The 8,602-nt window shown below is 33.9% G+C and overlaps 1 protein-coding gene across 3 annotated transcripts in view; it reads right to left on the bottom strand.

Annotated features, from left to right (window-relative positions):
* LOC108976865 (cadherin-87A) overlaps positions 1–8,154 on the bottom strand; it is a 175,702-nt gene extending 167,548 nt beyond the window's left edge. For all 3 annotated transcript variants that reach the window (XM_018946243.1, XM_018946245.1, XM_018946244.1), the window contains exon 1: positions 7,828–8,154. The gene's annotated coding sequence lies outside the window, so the exon portion shown is untranslated. The remainder of the gene's footprint in view (positions 1–7,827) is intronic.
* Between the last annotated feature and the right edge of the window lie 448 nt (positions 8,155–8,602).

Raw genomic sequence — 8,602 nt, 5'->3', positions numbered from 1 at the left:
TTCCGATTGGATTCCGATCCTCCGGTATTTCCCTGGCTTGATCCTGATTCTTGCAAGTTGCAAGAGTATAAAATCTTCGGTTGCACCCGAAGTTAGCGCTTCCTTACTTGTTTAATTTTAAATTGCAAAAACTGAAAGAAACCCTAATCCACAAGTATACATACCTGTATACATTTATATAATGTAAGTCCGTATTTATGTATTAATATATGTAATGCTAATCTGTGCTGTAAAGCTTCTCAGCATCAATTTTAGAATATCAGCCACATTTTTTTATGTGTTTAAAACTGTGAATGTAAATATATGTACATGTGTACATACATTACATATCCACACAAGCACATTCACTCCACCAGCAAACAGCAACGCATTAAGAGATGATTAGATGAGGTCACAAATGTAAACAAAAGCACATAAAAGAGCAGAATTGAGGGAGACCCAAGAGAAAAATGAAAAAATCAACAGTAGCAACAAAAACAACAGAAACAAYAAAAACTTGTTGGTTGTGCAACTTCTCTCAGCGCTACAAAATTTTCTTTTGAATTCGATCGCTACTGGAAATCTGCCACACAGCGCTGTAGACATGCAGCACCCATTTACTGTTCATCGTCCCTCGCTTCATCGCTCTGTTACGACTGTTAATAGCAGCAGCAGCAAAGTGTCTATGTATGTGTTTTTAAGTGTATTTGTGTGTGTTTGCATACAAAGTGGCCAAACTGCTTTCCGCACAAATGCACAGCAAACATCATAGTAAATRTTCTTTTTGCTTTGCTTATTCTACTCTAAATATTTGATTTGTTTGTTGTTGTTGCTCCACCTGAGGAATCAAACCGGTGCTGGCGAATCAAGCCAATGTAAATGTGCATGTAAATTTTATGTGTACATATGTATGTGTGTGGAGTTCATGCAATACACAAAAATCTGAATAGTTTGATAAAAATTCTGAGACARACGTACGAATAACTGTTTTGTGGTTTTATTTTTGAATAGGAAAATCGTGGAAATTTTTTTTTTAATTGCAATGGAAGGAGCACTGTTATAACTCACCTGATATTCCTGTCTCTTATACACATCTAGATGTGTATAAGAGACAGTTTTCTATGTACATATGTAGGTATATTTTGGTATTCTATTGATCATTTGTCAGAATCGGTCAGATTGTACAACTATGTATATCACATAACTCCCATACAGCCGATTATTCAGAGTCTTTAAACTTCGCTTTAAAATTCGGTGGCTCGAAAGCGGTTTTAGRACCACAGTCTTTTAGGCGAATTTGTTCTGATTGATCCGTTTGTGATTTTTGCCACCAGTGTATATCAAAATGATAAGGCTAACAAGACGAGTGGACTGCCATGCTTATAAAATGCCGTTAATTAAAAAACTATAAAGTACCTCACTTACAAATKATGATGCGAAATTGCAGGTTTCTAAAAAGTGGGAGTGATATTGCATTGCCCTACGATAAATTGTCAAAACCGTATCATAACTTTTCAAGCACCCCGATACCGAATACGTGGACCACAGTTCAAAAGGCAATATTTTTACCGAAAATATCGTTCAATAAATAAATTATATTATTTTGAATTTAGAAAAAATATTTTCTTTTTAATAACGTACCTTTGTTTCGAAARGAGAAAAATTTGTCAATACGGTCTACATACCTAAAGGTTTTTACAATATATGGTTGATTTTCTATCGTATGTACTATTATGAGCAAAAAATGGTAAGACTTTGTTTATAATTTCAAAATTCTTTATTTATTCTTGAAAATTTACCTCATTTCTCTCAAAGTAATCCCTCATCGCCCAAATATACTTGTCCCAACGTTTTTTTTTTTTCAAAGTCTCCAATTGACTCAAAACGTTTTCCCCGAAGCGGTCGTTTGAGTTTGCTGAAGTCACACGAAACTAAATCAGGCGAATTGGTGGCTGCATTATGAATAAAATTCACAATAATCGTGGTGCAAAAACCAGGAGTTGACGGCTCATAATTCCGACAACTCAAATAACAGTCCTTGTTGACAGTTTGGTCCATCGAATCGAAGAAAACTTTGAATATAACGGTGATTTGCCACGATATTCAGTAATAATATATCCTCGTAGTCGGAAAGCATTGTTTGGCAGACCTGTTTTTTTTTTAATTTAGTTCTTTTGAAACCAATCGTGCTTTTACTTTTTATAGACCAAAATGAACTTTCAAAATGGTTTTCACTGATCCTTCCGATATGCCAACAACGCCAGTAAGATCTCTGACTGTTAATCGTCGTTTCTTAGGCAMCAATTTCTTTATTTTATTTCCGTGTTGATAATCAGTTGATGTTGATGACCGTCCTGGACGTGGTTCATCGTCAACCCGCTCTCGATCAAYATTCTGAACGTTTCGGCACCAGAACATTGATTCCGCACAGAAAATTTAATGGAACTTCTTCGTTGAATAATTTCACTCATCGTAAAAGTTGCCGAATGCACATTATGTACCTCAGAAARACAAGCATATATCAAACCCACAGATGACACTGACAGTCACACCAACCTAGTAATAAAATATGTCGACGAATGGGTTTTCGCCCGAAATTTAAATTAAAAGTCTTACTATTTTTTGGTCACAGTAGCGTAATATCAAAATTAAGTAAACGTATAACAAATATGTGATATACATACATACATACATAGGTATTATATTCAAATGCCGAGAATGTGTAAAATCGATGTTTGAATTAGACCAGCTCAACATACAGCGTGTATAAATAGAGATGTCGTGATTTTGACAGCTCGTTCCGGACGTGTTTATTTACAGGTTTGTGGAAAATAAGATATACCATAATATATAAGATTCACCATTTAGTCATGCCACATTTCACTGTGGTATAATGCTTGGAAATCGTTCCACATTATTACCTAAATTTGCGTTTTCATAAAAATTTACAAATTTACATTCAACGAAAAATTAACTTCTCATAAGAAGACCATTTCTGGTTTATAGCTGCGTCAACAAACAAAATTTTCGCTACTGGGGTAAATCAAATCATCGAGAAGTTTAGAAAATGCAATTACATCCCCAAAGATTTACCGTTTGCTGCGGATTATAGATAACGGCATTATCGGGTCTTATCTCTTTCGAAATGWGACAAGAAATGTCGTTGTTACCATCAATAGCCATTTTAATAAGGTGTTGACCGTCTTTTTTACCCGGAATTCGATGAAATCGACACGGATGATCTCTACTTACGATGCGTTGCCGTTTCACATCTAAACATGGACACTTTACGTGCAAAGTTTGCCGACTTATTAATTTCGAGAAATGGCTCAAATAAATGTCCGCTAAGATCAAGCGATTTCATGCCTCTAAATTGTTGTTTTTTCTTCCCCAATTGTAGAGCAATTGATAGAAATTTTCACCAACAATTGCTCAGTTATTGCACAAATTATTATAAAGCTTTGTAGGTTCCTCCACATATTTCTAAACAACAAATGCTTTACAAATTGCGACGGTCATAATGTTCGGCTGTAATCTGTCATATCACTTACTTAAACCAAAAATATAATTAGAATATATTTGTTATTAGCAAATCATTTCAAATTTTGCTTATGATATCAAAAACAGAAATTAACACTGAACGCATACATACCATACATACGTTTAAGTACGGTTATAATTGTTCAGTTATGCCAAAACATATATTATTATAAAAAACGATGCCATTAACAATTTATGTAGTGAAAAATTGAACATTTTCGTTGCATGTCGCCCACGTTTTTTATTCGYAAGCAAATATGTACATATGTATGCAAGTAAGTAGGTAGTTCCCAATGAACACGTTCAATTAAATCGTTTAATTTGAGGTCAAAAGGTGGTATTTCAGAACAACAATTTCTTGTGTGCAGAGATGATATGCGTAAATATGTAAAGCAGCAAACATGTGAAATAACAGTATACAAGTACATATGGACAGAAATGGCGGAGGGCAAATACATCACTATAATTTTAATTTGCAATGCTCCGTACAWACATACATAWAYATATACATCATRCAAATGCACACTTGATCAAAGGTAAGGACTTATAGCGGTTTTTTGTCAAAGGGTTTGAAGCTTATCGTTTATTGAAGTGAATAAAATATTGATTTAYCGGCGCACTGATTTTATTAAAGGCTTTGATTTCGTTTGCAAATATAGATTAACCACATAAATGATTCGCCTTCTTGCATACAATTTCAAAAAAAAATAAATAAAAAAAGGCAACGTTAATTTCGATTGCGCCGAAGGTAGAATACCCTACAGAAATGGAAAAAAAATTATATATACAAGCATTTGATGCCAATCGTTCAGTTTATATGTATGGCAGCTAAATGCTGCTCCGTTATTGGCGATTCCGTAAAATAAAGCTGTCTCTTATACACATCTAGATGTGTATAAGAGACAGTCCTTTATACTACGATTTGTTCTGTTCATCAAACACCACATCTTCATTCGATGAACATTTCTTCCCAGCAAGTACTCTTTTGAGAACAATCGCTGGGGGGCGGACCTGGAAAATACGGTGGATGCGAAAGCAATTTGAAGCCCACTTTATTTTATTTTTTTTTTTTTCGACATTATTTTTACTAATTTGTGACACGGTATATTGTCTTGGTGACACAGCGATTTCTTTTGCTTCAAATGCGGCCATATTTCGGCGATTTCGTCCCTCAAACGGTTCAATAACACTATGTAATAGTCAATGTTTTTAGTCGTTACTTTTTCAAAGTAGTCACTAAAAATTATTCTATGCGCATCTCAAAATGTAGACGCCATAACCTTAAGAGGCGATTGGTGCGTTTTGGAGCGGGTTCATCGTACACAGTCCACTCCGATGACTGTAGATTGGACATCGGAAAACGATGAAAATGAAATTTGTTTTTGTTCAAAAGTGTGTTCGCGCAACACCCACTTTGCAGGGAGCTTTCTCATACCCAAACATTTGTGAATGATATGATGTACATTTTAAGTTGATTTTACGATCATTCCAAATTATTTTGAAAACTTTTTCGATGTTCTCGTCGGTAACAAAAAATGGACATGGCTAAATCGACTCAGCGAGTTACGTTGGCCTCCGACGTTTCCTACGCAAACTTCGTGGCGAAGTTAACATACAGTGTTCAGTGTATAAATTTTTTACAAATATTTTTTCTGCAGTGCAATATAATACTAAAACACATTTTTTCAGTACAACTATGTAGGTATGAGTGGTGGAGACAAGAGTACAAAAAGTATGAATTTCTTTCTGCAAAATTTTTTAAAGATAATCGGTATTCAATATTTGATAAATGGTTACATATTAAAATAGCTGTAATACGCTGAAGTTAATGAAATTAATTGAAGTTATTCACAAGAATATATTCTGCTAAAAAAAGCCTTAACTACCAATAAAAACTAGAATATGTCAAGTTTTACACGAATGTATAAGGTTAAGTACGCACTTTTCTTAACTTAAAAGTTATGCTAATGTAGGTATTACCGTAAGATATGAAATTATGACATTAATTTTTTTTTTAACTTTAAATGCAAATTCCGCAAAAATCATAATCACAAAAACAATTATCCATGTATACCAAATTTAATTTGTTGAAATTCTAAAGTCCAACCCTATACACAGTTCTAATCTCTTAAATAATAAGAAGAGGAAGCTGAAGTTTATCTTAACATAATTACATTCATACATATTGCATATGTGTATGTAAGTGTTCTTTATCTGCAGATCCTCCTCTATCAGTACATACCAATTTTAACCCAGAATTCACCATCAAACTGTTTTCGTATGAAGCTCACTACTCCTTTCTTAGAAGATTGGTCAGTGAATGTAGGTTGTAAGGGTATGGTATGTGGTATCATTTGGCACTAAGAAAGAAATAGCTCAGTAATACAGTTTTTGGACTTCATACATACATATAGTGGCATATAGAACTTTTTTCGTAATTAGTGGCGGTGAAATCCCTTTGAGTATCATACGAAGGAAGCCCTTTTTTGCTTAAGACAGAGAAACTTACTTCAGTCCTTGGCCGGATAAMATCCGAGTCRTRGGATCTGATRTACAGAAATAAGAAGAAAGAACCTATTCAAGTTATGTCTTTAAATTTAACATATTAAAATTTAAATTCTACAAGGGCCGAAATAAGCACAATATGCAATGGTCAAAAACAATCAAATTCAACTTTTTCCTGGTAAAGATTTTTTATATACAAAATTCAACCAAGGTCGGAATCACTGCAGCAGTATATCACCATTTTTTGTCGCCGTRGGAGTTCGCTTCTAAAAATACATATTTAATATTTTTTCATTTCCCTATATATTCTTAAACTACATATGTATAAATAAGTGTATTTTTAATTTAAAAGAAGTATTTTATTTTTGTAATTCCTAGGTGTGCCTCTTAAGAGGCTATAGACGTCTAGAAGTCACAACAATATTGCGAGGCATAATTAACGATTCTATGAACGATTTCTAACCTCTATTAAAGCATAATTAATTGTAGGTAAAAATAATATATATTCTCATTTATTTTAACTACACTTTGGCTCTTTAGTCTAATTATTATTAATTTATTAATTTTTTTTCTTTCTAGTAATAAATAATGCACTTGAATACATTGGCAAATTTTGGAGCAAACGAAAGCGCAACAATTTTTAGGGTACATGCAAGAAAGATTGTAGGAATATATTAAATTACTTAAGCGTTTTAACTCCATCACTTCTACATTTAATAGCAGACACATCACTATTCGCCATATATATCCAGATAAGAAATACGTATCTACATATGTGTGTATATAGGCTCTTGAAATCACATTAACATTTTTTCATATATTAAATGTTAATTTTCTAGCTTCACACGTCTTATTTGAATTAACACTTGAAGGAATATTTAGAAATTATATACATATGTAGCTGCTGTTACAACAGCCGAAAAGTTCAGAGGGCAAATACAAAATACCAAACACACATSCACAAACACTTCCATTTGTTTTCATGATTTTTTTTTAACATAACAATAGCAGTACACTGCTAACTCCGAACGTCGGCTGCGACGTCGACTGTAGTATTACAACGGTCGCTGTTCTAATCTACACTCTGTCGTAATGCAAGAAGCTGCCAAACCGCTTTCCGCACATAATACACTTGCACGCACACAGATATTTAATATTGTGCCYGTGTGTACCAAAACAAATTTACAATAATAATAAAAACACACACACGTACAGAAGGCCACACACAAAATGTCATRTGTAATTCACGTAAACATAATTTTATTCTTTCATTACTTCTTATTCTTCGCCTTCAGATTTCTCGCGGAGAATTTCTGTTGCGCTTTGTTTGCTGTTTCTGTGGTCATTTGCTGACGCGACGCTGCGTCATAGTTCAGCTTCCACTTTAAAAAACCTGATTTKCTGTTATGTACTTGTATTCACTACTTCTACACACTAACATCACTTTCCATAAGAAAGAGTTTCGGCGATTTTTAATTTTTCATACATACCTGCATTCGCATACATATGTATGTGTGTATTTGAATCTATAACTGTGTGTGATGTCGCTACGTATGCATATGTATAATCCGTTTTAAATCCACCTTGTGACCTTTTTATGAACTTATTTTTTTTATTTCTACTTTGAAACTCTTCTAGTGARTTTAGTTTCACATTCGACAATTATTTGACTTCACAACACTTCGTAGTTACTTAAAGCATCACTAAACCACTGATCAAAAATTCTGATTGAATAAATAAATAGGAAGCGAAGACATACACTAACATATCTCTTGGTTGTTAGCAAATAAGATTAACACATACCTTTAATACAACTAACTTCAAACTTCTACGACAGCGAATAAGCAGCAAAATGCAGAATAAACCGCACGTAAAATACTACACATCCACGATTTGTGCTGCCGCTGCGACTGTTAACACTAACCGCGCTGCCGACGCTATTTCAGCTCTGTCGCTGTTCACTCCAAGAATTTCGCTCTTGCTGGTATTATTATTTACCACTGCAACGTTGTCGTTGACTTCGCAGTACACTTCACGTTCACGTTCTAAAATGCCGACACTTCACTCTAAACGACGGCAGAACAAAAGCCAAGCTATCACTACACCCGCACGAAAACACGTTTTAACTCTATGAGCGACGGCGTTTAACTGTTGGTGCATTTTCCTACAGCCCTAATCGTAGGCAACAGACTCGCTCGCAAGTTTTGTGTTTGCATTCAACAGGGTTTTGTGCGACTACAGAAAAAGGTAGTGTCAAAAATTTAATTTTTAGTTGAACCATTAAGATGAAAGCAAATAATGCATTACTGAGAAAAAATCACTTAAAACAAAAACGGTTGTGATAATAAATAGACTATGATGCTTTTTTATTTTTACAAAAAACGAAATACAGATTTCATAACTATGAAATCCTCTTAGTACTAATGCGCTAAGTAATGTTTGAGTAGGTTATGGACAACATTATCCGCTTCATAGAGTAAGGTATGTAGAAAATGTAAACTCTTTCACTATGAATGCTCAATGGGCTGTTTAAAACAGTACAAATGATTTCAACATGATTTTCTACAACAAATTGCAA

This window comes from Bactrocera latifrons, unplaced genomic scaffold, assembly GCF_001853355.1.
Source record: "Bactrocera latifrons isolate USDA-ARS-PBARC rearing strain unplaced genomic scaffold, ASM185335v1 scaffold_80, whole genome shotgun sequence".
Lineage (NCBI taxonomy): Eukaryota > Metazoa > Arthropoda > Insecta > Diptera > Tephritidae > Bactrocera > Bactrocera latifrons.
The sequence above is the reverse complement of the archived record's forward strand: the minus strand, read 5'-3'. Positions and strand labels throughout refer to the sequence as shown.